The 12,495-nt window shown below is 41.2% G+C and overlaps 2 protein-coding genes across 4 annotated transcripts in view; one reads left to right on the forward strand and one right to left on the reverse strand.

Moving 5' to 3' along the window:
• LOC135110778 (tachykinin-like peptides receptor 99D) overlaps positions 1-333 on the reverse strand; it is a 2,163-nt gene extending 1,830 nt beyond the window's left edge. The window contains 1 exon segment of the mRNA XM_064023380.1: positions 1-333. This exon segment is cut by the window's left edge and continues 1,509 nt beyond it. The gene's annotated coding sequence lies outside the window, so the exon portion shown is untranslated.
• Positions 1-12,495, forward strand: part of LOC135110554 (uncharacterized) — a 243,583-nt gene that overhangs the window by 192,391 nt on the left and 38,697 nt on the right. The gene's annotated exons all lie outside the window — the stretch shown is intronic.

The raw sequence follows: 12,495 nt of genomic DNA on the forward strand, positions 1-12,495 counted from the left end.
TTTGTGTAATGGAAACTTCCTTCTCCTCCTGAATGTTTAGACAACAGTCTCGTGAGGACACAACAAGCGGCCGTCTGGAGCTTATAAACACCATTTGGGGTCACTTGGGACGGCACGCGACCCTCGGTGGTGCAAGAGGGGCGTGGAGGTGGGTGAGGACGGCTGCCTCTACCCCTGTCACTTACATCCTTCCCGTTGCTGCGTTACCAACTCCAAACTCCCAATGATATTTTTCCTCTTTGAAAAATAGGAAGAATATAACTTTAATTTTGACGGACCTCCTCCCGTTTCTTGTAAAAACGTAATTTGAAGCTCCGCCCTTGGGAAGCTGTTCCATCTTCATTTGTCAGCTTCAATCTTTCCTTTCTCTTCGCCTTGCAATGCGTTCCACTCACCCCTGTCCCGCAGCTGTTCGTCCTCGATTGCAACAGTTCTGCAGCGTCTCATTCTTTTACTTGTATAAATAAATACCTCAACACATTCGTGCCTCTGTTCCTGCTCGTTTTTATTTTTTCTCCAGAAATAAAAGCAACAGTTGGTCTTACCCATCCCCTTGTTTTCTCTTCTTTCTTTTCTTCTCTCTTTCGTTCTAGGCTGGCAGCTGTGATCATATTGTTAATTTTATCTGCCTCCATCTGTGTACATATAGTGTGCAGGGGGAAGTACACACACACACACACACACACACACACACACACACACACAGCAACATCACTGCAAATCCGTTGATCAGATGTTAAAATTTCTACAACAAGGATAAGGAAGCAAACTCAGTTCATTATCAGCATTAAAAAAAAAAAAAAAACTCATACACCTTATAATAAAGAGTGTATTCGCTACTTGCACCATCGCATTTCGAATAAGGCGGCTTGCAACTACTAACCTCGATCGAACCTTTAATAAACCTCATTCAATAGTACTCTGACTGAAGGAGACTTTTCGCTAACATTTTCCGTCACCTCTTTTTGCTTTCTAATATTTGCTGAGAAAAGTTGTCGCGAAGAAAAAGAAAACGGACACTAAAATTAGTATGCAGGGCAAACTTTTATTTTATCGCGAGATCACTCGTAGAATTTAAAATAAAAGAAATAGAGTCCTGAAGTGAATAGTCGCAAAAAAATAAAGTGAGAAGATAGAAAAGTGCCTGGAGCCGACGGCATGATGGGAATGGAAATGAGTGAGTGACGGAAGCGAGACTGACGCAAATACCGGACGTGCAGTTGACGCAAATATCTGAAGTAAAAGTGAGCGAACGAGCAAACGAATGAGAAAAGAGTGAAACGTGACGTGAGTGTGACGTAAACTGTAATTTTTTCTACTCTTGTACAAAACTTGCCAAAACAGTACTGTTATGTAATGTATATATGTATGTGTATGTATGTATGAAGGGAGCGTACCTTACTGCATATAGAAACTCGAGGTACAGTAATGCATGACTTAGTAAAATACTCAGTGGAGTTCCCCAAGACATCAGAATATATTGGTTCCTGCAGTTTGTTTATTTCAGAGACTAAATTATCTCTCTCTCTCTCTCTCTCTCTCTCTCTCTCTCTCTCTCTCTCTCTCTCTCTCTCTCTCTCTCTCTCTCTCTCTCTCTCTCTCTCTCTACACAATACATCAATATCTATTTTATTGCAGAAGTTACGAGCACAGCGTGACTTGCCTGCATATGTATTGTTATTAGTCCGTAACGCAACAAGCTTAGTGCAAATTAGTTTAGTATCAATAACGCCTTCTGTGTTGATGCAATCGCCAATCTAAATGGTAATGAAGACTGGACTAAAGTGTATATTTATCTTTCTTTCATTGCTTTCGTTCTTTCCAATCTTGTTCTTTGATACGCTTCTTATTATTTCGACACCTGAAAAAGTTGAACCGTTTCTTGCATTTTATATTTTTTTCTGTAATATTTTCTTCGCATTGCTGTTTTGGAATTATGTTTTTAACTTAAGATTCTGTGTAAAAACCTGATGTTTCTGGAGAATTCTGCACTCTCTTCACACCTCCTCCTCCTGTCCCTCGTCGATCTTTCTCGTGTTAAGTTCACGGTTGGCTGGCTGGACTCTGGAGACTTGCAGGACAGTGTGTGTGTGTGTGTGTGTGTGTGTGTGTGTGTGTGTGTGTGTGTGTGTGTGTGTGTGTGTGTGTGTGTGATCATTGCAAAGTTTCTGAGGTCATTTCTCTCTTTCAGGCTTCTAGTGGTGGTGGTGGTGGTGGTTGTGGAGGTAGTGGTTAATTATTGTTTAAGTTCTCATTTTCTTTTCGTTTTCTTCGTTTTATTTTCCCTGTTTTTATTTTTTTCTTGCTTCTTTGCTTTTTCTTTTCCTTTTATCATTATTGTTTTTTTTTCTCTTCTACGTCATCTTTTGTTTATTTGCCTCCTCCTCCTCCTCCTCCTCCTCCCCCTCCTCCTTCACCGTCACTCACGCCCCCACACGCCCTTGAGAACGAGCGGTACATCAAGCCAGCACCATGCACACCTCACTCACCATATCAGTCAGTCTTCGAGCTCTCTCACGTCTCAGTCCCACCGCATCACACGCCCCGCCGTCCCCGAAGCACCGAGCCCCGCCATCAGCATCTCATCTCACTCCTCCGCGCTACTCACGCTATTAACTCCATCCCACCTCTCATCTTCGCTGAATTATGTAAGTAAGTCTTTATATTTTAGTCCAATGGTGCCTTTACCTTTTCCGGAGGGAGTGTATGGGTGTGTTTGTAACTATAAACGTCACCAGTACTCGACCCCATCACCAGAATAGCTCTCTAGGTAAGTTTTTTTTTATTAACTTAACGCAGAGGAGAGATGAGGAGTACGTGAAGTGAGTGGATTGACAAATTCTTGCAAGGCGCGGCAATAACTGAGGTCTTACTGATGACGGGTAATTGCATGAAAATACTAGTAGTGTTAAAATTAAAGGTAAAATTGTCATAAATAAATGTATAGTTCAAATGTAAAAGAATTAAAAGATAAAAACAAAGTTATAAATTAAACAGGTCGACATCTGAGTACACGAATTGCGACTGAGGAGTACGCGGGTAGGATACTGCTGCAGATGGAACAAGAAGATAGAAAGACCAACGAGGAGGTTTTTTTTGGATGCATTGAAGCAAGACTGGTGGGTGATGGATGTGACAGAAAACGTAGAAGGCGGAGGTAGGCGAAGAGGAGTGATCCTTTGTGGCAACCCGTAATGGAGCAGCCGAAAGAAGACACTTAGATGCGAAGTGTGTGATGAAAAGAAAAAGCGGGCCACAGATATTCTCTGTTTTGGTGCCCAGCGTACAGTGAAATGAGAAAGAAAAGTTTGAAATTACGACACGTATCTGAAAAACAAAACGCCGGTGTCAGGGAGCGCCGTTGTAAAGGAAAGGTTCCGGGTAACACAATACAACGTAACACAACACGATTAAACGCAACTCGACTCAACGCAACGCGACAAAACGCACCGGAATCTAACACAATATAACAACACAACATAAAGCCCCGCAAATCAACGCAACACAACACAAGGCAAGTCAACACAGCACAAAGCATATCAACACAACCTAACACAACACAACACTGCCTGTACCGCTTGCCTCGCCTCTCGCAGCATGAAACACACATACGCACTGGACCCCTGCATGCATATCCGCCTCACAATCACCGACTCCATATGCAGAACTATTCGGTAATGTCGTTTTTTCTCCAAGTCGACCAAGGAAATTCCCGTCAGGTTCATGTGGACAGCCTCACATGACAAACGTTTCCTTCCGTGACGAGTCTGACCGCTCCCGGAAACGAGGCGCTCCTCTCCCGCACCGCCAGACGACGCTCCTTTCCTTTCACGATATTAAACGCTTAGGGCGAAGAGGAGAAGGGGGAAGAAGAGGAGGAGGAGGAGGAGGAGGAGGAGGAGGAGGAGGAGGAGGATGGGGAGGGTGCCGAGAGAGGGAAAAGGGAAAGGGAAAGGGAAAGGGATGACACCCCGCCCGCCGCATCTTCATCCCTCGACGTGAATGGACGGGCGCGTCGTGTAAGTGAAGTGAATTGGTTTTGTGAGAGAAGAGAAATATAAAGTGAATTGGTTGCATCATTGAAATAAACTGAATTAGGTGAAAGGAAAGTATTGATGAATAAACTACATAACGATTAATTTTCCCGAATTAGATGAAAAGAAAATATTGATGAATAAAACTACTTAACAGTACTTTTCTCGAGTGAATTTGTTAGCAAGGAAAAAGAAATAAGAACGAATGAACTGTTAAGTGAGCTAACAAGAGAAAAGAAACAGAAGGTAAATGCTTCCATCAGTAAAATAAACTAAGTGAGTAAAACAAAGATATCGATGAACAAATTATTATGAAATTCAGTTCCTCAAGAGAATAGCTTAGTAAGAGAAAAGCGATCATGAAAAATGAAACAAATCACATCTTTGAAATAAAGGATCTAACAAACTAACTCAAACTGACAATGAAATCGAGGCTTAAACTTATCACTAATACAAGTTTTCGTTAATTTCTTAGTAAGAGAAGACCCTCAAATAAAACTGTCGAAGCATGAAGGTAAACTAATTAAACTGAGTAAAACAAAATCTATTGAGAAGCTGCACAGTAAAAATTTCGCTTCTCCTAATTAAACAAGATGAGACTCCCCCCCCCTGGTCTATCTCCGAGTTTATTACCTCACGTAAGTTTGCTATGGTGTTTTAAGGAGATTTTAGATACTTAACTTTGCTTCTTTCTTTTATTGCCCCCTCTTAATGATTTTGAGTCGCTTTTTATTGTGTAAGGTTCACGCCATTCAGTACGACAGACACTCTCAAGCTCCATAAAAATCTTAAGTTGTCAAAACAGAATATATACATTATACAACCCTAAACTTCATAAAATCGTGTAGTGATATCCAGAATGAAATGAAAAATGGGCTTGAAAGGTCAAAGTGTGTGGTGAACTTGTAATAACATTTGGTAAGATATATAACAAAGCATGAGAGGCGATGGGCCGGACGGTGCGTGCGTGCAAGTGTGTGACGACCGCCAGCTGAGTGGACTGGACGGTTACATGCAAAGCGGCAGTGGGGGAGGAGAGGGGAACACGAAGGAAGGCGGCATGATACAATCTGACCCTCGCCTGTCTGTACGCTGCCTTCAGGTGTGAGAAATTGGTACCCGCCCGTGACTCAAGATGCATCAGTGGTTTGTTCAAATAAGTGATTGGAACTTAACTGAGGAGAAGAAACACTCATTTTTGTGATATCGTTGACTTTCAAACTTCCGCAGAGAGAAAGAAGACATAGTTGAGATGGCAATAGCTTATATAGATAGACAAGGAACAGTCAGTTGGGTGAGAGGTAAACAGTAAGGGAGAGAGAGAGAGAGAGAGAGAGAGAGAGAGAGAGAGAGAGAGAGAGAGAGAGAGAGAGAGAGAAAGAGAGAGAGGATGAAATTACTCTGTTTACATTCCATACCTGTCACTTACCGGCACCTCTCCCCGCCCCGCCCCCCTTTCTCTCTCTCTCTCTCTCTCTCTCTCTCTCTCCTCTCTCCTCTCTCTCTCTCTCTCTCTCTCTCTCTCTCTCTCATCTGGCTTCCTTGACTTTGAGGCTAAATGTCTTTCTTTATCATATATTGGTGTGGGTATCTGCAAAAAAAGCAATTTTCAGAAGACTGACTTAGGTGTGTCAGAGAGAGAGAGAGAGAGAGAGAGAGGAGAGAGGAGAGAGAGAGAGAGAGGAGAGAGAGAGAGAGGAGAGCAAGAAACAAGTAGAAAGAAAATGAAATGGAGAGACTAAATAGAAGGCGAACAAGAAAGATATTAAGGAGAAAGCATGAAAGACATCCAGTTATTTTCCACGTGCATTGCCAAGGGGAGACACAGTAATGTAAGCGTCGTGCGTCCACCTTGATGAGAACGTGCTTGGTTGGGTGGCGTGCAGACACACAGTGGCGTGCGAAGAGGTGCAAAGTGGGGATTATGAACCATATTCTGAAACTCCTCTACGCTGTGCCCAGGCTATTTCGAAAAGGCTCTAATTGAAGTGACGCGAGATTTTGATGGGGTTTTTTACGCTTCTAGTGACACATTAACAAGATTTGTACATTATCAACAGGAGAGACAATCTTGGGAACCCTGCTAGTCATCTCTGTGGCCTTTCAAATTTGTCGTGATGAGAGAGCTAGGTGCCTCAGTGTAAGGGGCTATGCGGGAGCGGGACGATGTGCGGCCTCCAGACAATTATAAGACCGTGACCCATATTCTTAAACACCTTGCCCTCACATAAGCACAGAGGGGATTATTCGGATCCTCATGCAAGCTTTTCCCAGTGGTGTAAATGCTTCACATGAAAATAGCCTTAAAAAAACCTTCAATAACTTCCATCATATCCATCATTTTCCTTAACACAGATCCGGACCTTTACATTTTTTTTCGATTAAAAATTTTCCTCTAAGTTTACAGATAATTAGACCAGGAATAGTAGAGAAGCAGAATATTGATATGAAATTTATGTATATCAATCGAAAAAAGCGTGAATTTTTAATCCATTTTCACTGGGCTTCTTAAAACTAGTCGTGATAAGAATGCTCCAGTGTTTACGAGTGGTGGTGTGTGTCAAAATGCCTCCCTTTGGTATGAATGTTTGGTGCATTACTCTTATAAGGGGAAATGCTTTACAGTTAGAGCAGTTTGAAAGCAGATTGTTATACAGTAAATAGCTTTACCTGAATGTTTAGTTAAGTTAGAGAAGTCTTAAGTACCGACAGATTATAGAATTCAGTGAAGTATTAAAGTTAATGCAGCTGTAAATAGATTGGCGTTTGTCAAGTTAGTAAAAGTGTTAGAGTTATTGACATTTGAAATAAACTGCCTTAAAGCTAGCGAAGTGTCACTCCAATAAAGTTTAAAACAGACCATCATACTCACATACAAGTTCGCAAAGTTGGGAACAAATTCGCAAACCGTCCAGTCCTTCCTGACGTGAGAAAAAAATAACTATAGAAAAAAAAAAAAAAAGCAAGCTGTGAGTAAAGAGACAAATGATAAATAAGAGCTCACAAAAGAAATATATAGAGAAAGAATAAAAGGAAAATAATAAAACACAGTGAAGTCAAACACCCCCAATAAAGCAGTTTGGAAGACTCACCACCAAACTTAAACACGAAACTAAACAAAAGACACTCAAAAGTCGCAGGTTAAACCCAAAGGCGATGAGCGTTGTAAACTTAAATCAGTGAAGATATTGGAAAACTGGCTTTGGGAACTCGAATAGACGTGTTTGAGGACAACTTGAATAAACAAACTGGCCAGGCAGCGTCGAGGGAGAAGGTGGGAAGCGACCAGAAAATGAAAGCGATTGTCAGGGTGAGTTTCGTCTGCTAAAGTTTGGGGACAACAATTTGGCGGCATCTGATTCACGTGCATATTATTCCTACTGCTCACGACTTTGTGTTGCCAGGAAAGGGAGGATATAGCGCACAGAATGGAGCAGTGAAGTATGTATTTATAAAGAGACAAGGAAGACACCCGTGTATGGTAAATAATGGAATGAACTGATAATAAATAAACTAAAAAGACGTGAGGAAGAGGTCTGAAAGAACGAATGGATAAAAATGAAAGAATGAATTTTAAAGAAGTGAAGTGAAGTGAAGTGAATGAGGATACTCTGATATGAAATAATAAAGTAAGAATAAAAGAGGACGAAGAATGATTTATAGAACGAAAAAAAAATAAATAAATCGGGAAAAAAAAATACAGGGAGAATTAAAAAGATACATATACTCGTATTGGAACTAAGAGAGAAGAAAAGAAGATGGAAAGAGAAAGAAATACCGAGGGAAAGGGAGGGAGAAAAAGAACAGATTATTAAAAAAAGAAATGTATACTTCGAGAAAAGGAAGATATGAAGTGGTATGAAATAGGAAACAGTGAACGAAGCAAAATGAAAGAAAGGGAAATTTAAACTGAAAGAGAGAAAGGAAATAATAAATAATGAAAATCGTATGTTGATGCAGCAATATAAACAGAGAGAGAGAGAGAGAGAGAGAGAGAGAGAGAGAGAGAGAGAGGAGGAGAGAGAGAGAGAGAGAGAGAGAAAGAGAAAGGTTGTTAACAGATAATGTGTGTGTGTGTGTGTGCGTGTGTTTGTGTCTGCGTTGCTTTGCCCAAAGTTTATTTTGAAAACACGGGAGAATCGTCAATATTTTTACATATATAATTATTTAAAAAGCGAAAAAAATAAGTGATCAAAGAAAAATGATGACGTGTAGCCTTTTGTATCTCTTCAAAGGGATATAATGAAAACAAGAGAGAGAGAGAGAGAGAGAGAGAGAGAGAGAGAGAGAGAGAGAGAGAGAGAGATGAGAGAGAGAGAGAGAGACTACAGGTGGGTTGTTCAAAATTGTAGAAGCAATTGTAATCAGAATCCCGCCACCAGGAAGATAATTCGCTTTTATGTAAAGTCCACACAAGCAATTCCAAGTCATTTACACCCCACAAAGATATCTCTGAAAGTTTCTCCTCTCTTCCCCCTTCAATCTCCCCTCTTTCCGCTCCACTTTTCTGACTTCCCTCTTCCTTTTCTGTCCTTCCCTTCCACCAGCAGTCCTATGCCCCTTCTGTCCCCCCCTTTTACCACCACTTTCCTCACTTCTCTATCCCTCTTCTCTTCTTCCCCTTCCACCAGTCCGTCCTCCCCCTTCCTCCCCCTCCAGTGCCTTCCACATACTAGCCTCCCATCACTCACGACGCTGGCATTCCGAATCCTTCCTTTTACCGCTTAGTTCTGTACACTCGTTTTTTTTTTTTTTTTTTTATATATAGGTAGTGGTAATAGTAGTAGTAGTAGTAGTAGTAGTAGTAGTAGTAGTAGTAGTAGCACTAACAGTAACTGTGGTAGTAAAGGTAATGGCAGTTATAGTGGTAGCCGTGTTAGTTAGCGATGGTAGTACTGGCAGTGGTGGTGGTGGACGGTAGTGTAGTGTTCTCTACGCCAAGGACACGGAGGCAAACACAGACCACAGTCTTGGGTTCATTATAGTTGTACAGCAATACCCGGGCGAGCGGCCGTGGGTGTGCGAGACGAGAATCGAGGCGAGACTAACTGCTGCCTCGTGGGTTCCCCCAACTCCCAGGTACTTGACCTGACCTGACTAGCGTGGAGTGACTAGCCGGTGCAGTAGTAACGATGGTGGTGGTGGTGGTAGTAGTGGTGACTGCACAGCTTACTTCATCAATGCTTTGAAGAGCGCGGCGGTGCACTCTAATGGAATCGCGGACTGCCCTCAGAGAAACGCCAATAAATAGTTTTTGGTCAGGCCGGAGGGATGCACGGTGGGAGGCACGCGGCGAGGCGGGCAGAGGGGGCGCGACAAGTGACGTACAGCCATGGTTTGCAGGACTCATGTGGGGAGTGAGGAATGAATGTGCTGAAATAAGGATGGGTTTTGTATGATATATTCTGGTTTACCACCCCTCCTCTCTCTCCTCCTCTCTCTCTCTCTCCTCCTCTCTCCTCCTCTCTCTCTCTCTCTCTCCCTCTCTCTCCTCTCCCCTCTCTCTCCTCTCTCTCCTCTCTCTCTCTCTTGATGCAGCGTCTTTGAAAAACTACAGTATAATCATGTAAATACACTAAAAAAAAAACTCAAAATATGTCCCACTGTAGTCTATTAAATGTAAGACGATGAAATGTTTGGGAATATTGTCGTTAATTTCCCCACCACGTGTTGTCTGTATATTTAAACCGTGCTTTCATATCAGATAGACATATAAACATACTTATCTCTTTTTTATCCCTCTTGAGTGCCAGCACCTACTCACAGAACAAAATTGGTCGGTCACAAAGGTAGTCTTCATTTTAATTTGTCTTTATATTGTCAAGTGTTCTAATTGCGGTTTCTATTTTGTCCTTTATTTCTTTTTTTTTTTCTGAACCACAAAGAAAACGCATCATCAGTAAGAAATCCGTGTGGAATTTTCATACAATTTAATAATGTTCTTTTTCATCACACAGCTTTCCTTCCTCCGCTGTGGCCTGTATTCTAACATTAAATTTAGTTTCGTGTAATGGAAGAAAAGTTAAGGTCATTTTTTTTTTTTTTTTTTTTTCCGCAACGTATTCTCTTTTCCAAACATGTTTTGTATTTTTCATTTTGTTCTGTTCTTCACAAATACCTTTCTATCGCTCATACGCCGGAGTACTTCTATTTCATTTAAACGTGTTCCAGAGAATTTATATTTTCATGCATTTTTCTTTTATCTATTTGTCAGGCAACGTCTCTAACCTTTTTTTTTTCTTTATTTATTTATTCCTGTTAACTTTCTTATATTTTTGTTTCTATATTTTTCCTCACTTGCCACGGAATTCTATATTTGTTATTTTCCTGACTCTTTCACTTCTTGGCTCCAATTTATTTCCCCCGTAAAGAATTTTAGTTCAGTGTGTGTGTGTGTGTGTGTGTGTGTGTGTGTGTGTGTGTGTGTGTGTGTGTGTGTGTGTGTGTTCGTGCTCGCTAGAGCTCATATAACGAGATACTCTGCCAAGGGATTATTTTTATATTTTCTTCTTTCTCATCATTAGTAGCAATAGAGGTAGGAAAGGAGGAGGAGGAGGAGGAGGAGGAGGAAGAGGAGGAGACGGCGGCAGAGGGAAATTGGAAAGAGAAGGAGGAGGAAGAGAGGGAGGAGGAGGAGGAGGAGGAGCAGGAATAATAGAAATACTTAGAAGTGACAGTAATGGAGACACGAGAGATGCGGTGGCTTACGATGTGCTGAGCGGTGATGAGGTGCTGTGGACTGGCTTTGTGTCACGCTGATGGGTGAAGGAGCAGCCTCATCACCGCTGCCTCTCACAGTCTACATAACTTTGATGTTTACGCTGTAGAAAGGACAGAGAGGGAGGATAGAGGAGAGGAGAGGCTGTAACGTAATGGGTGGGTGAATGGAGGGAGTGGAGGATGAAAAGGAATAGTAGTAGTATTAGTTGTAGGAGATGGAGAATAAAAGTAAAAGTAACCTCGCCCGTAAAACAGCTACTCTCGCTTCCCTGTGGATAAGTTATAAAGTGGTGCTCTTGTGTTCATTTCTACCGCTACTCATGAAAAAAAAAATGTTGCACAGTATGTGTTTGTTTAACTTTTGTCGGGTCTGGAAATTAGTTAAAAAAAAAAGGGCACTTGTCATTTTTTTTTCTCTTTCACACTTTTCTTCTCTATTTATCTCTTCTTTCCATTTTTCATCTCCCTCTAACTTTTGTCCAGTCTGGGAATTAGTTTGAAAGGTAGTTCTCAATTTTTTTTTTTCCCCACACTTTTCTCCTCTATCTCTCTTTCCATCTCTCTCTCTCTCTCTCTCTCTCTCTCTCTCTCTCTCTCTCTCTCTCTCTCTCTCTCTCTCTCTCTCTCTCTCTCTCTCTCTCTCTCTCTCTCTCTTTCTCTCACAGTCCAGCGCCACACAGCTCGCGATTATTGTTACAGTTCCCTGGTAATAAATTAGCTGTTAATTAGGAAAGTAATTTTATTTAGAGCATGTGCGTCTGTATTATATAGTTAATGACAACTAATGTACTGCGCTTTTTGTTTGTCCATTATTACTACACGGTTACTGCTATTACTACTACTACTACTACTAATACTAATACTACTAATAATGATAATGATAATAATAATAATAATAACAATAATAATAATTCTTTTGTTCTTTCTACCAACTGAAATAAAGGAATTGCCTTATTTTATGGAAACAAAATTTCCCCCACAAACACAAATGAACGTTTACATTTTTACTCTCTCTCTCTCTCTCTCTCTCTCTCTCTCTCTCTCTCTCTCTCTCTCTCTCTCTCTCTCTCTCTCTCTCTCTCTCTCTCTCTCGGTCATGCTGAGGTAAAAATATAAAGCCACCACTTTTTATTAGTGAACAAAACAAGAGAATCCGGAAGTTAGCTCTCTCTCTCTCACACACACACACACACACACACACACACACACACACACACACACGGGTAAGTGAAGTCTTGTTTCTCTTAGATAAATTGCATTGTTCGTTTTCTGAGATGAAAATTACCCCTTTTTTTCGCTTGTTTCATTTAAGAGAAGGAGGAGGAGGAGGAGGAGGAGGAGGAGGAGGAGGAGGAGGAGGAGGAGGAGGAGGAGGAGGAGGAGGAGGAGGAGGAAGAAGAAGAAGAAGAAGAAGAAGAAGAAGAAGAAGAAGAAGAAGAAGAAGAAGAAGAAGAAGAAGAAGAAGAAGAAGAAGAAGAAGAAGAAGAAGAGGAGGAGGAGGAAGAGATAAAAGAAGAAAAATATTAGATGATGAAGGTGGAAGAATCCTTTTTAATCTTTTTTTATTTATTCTTTCCCAATGTAGGATCATTTCAGTGTCTTATCTTTTTTCCTCTCTCGTCTGCTTAGAAGTTTTATACTTTATCCCACTTCCCCCTTTATCTCCTTCATCATCATTATCCTCCATTCATCATATTCTCTCTCTCTCTCTCTCTCTCTCTCTCTCTCTCTCTCTCTCTCT

The sequence above is a fragment of the Scylla paramamosain genome, chromosome 20 (genome assembly GCF_035594125.1).
Source record: "Scylla paramamosain isolate STU-SP2022 chromosome 20, ASM3559412v1, whole genome shotgun sequence".
Taxonomy (NCBI): domain Eukaryota; kingdom Metazoa; phylum Arthropoda; class Malacostraca; order Decapoda; family Portunidae; genus Scylla; species Scylla paramamosain.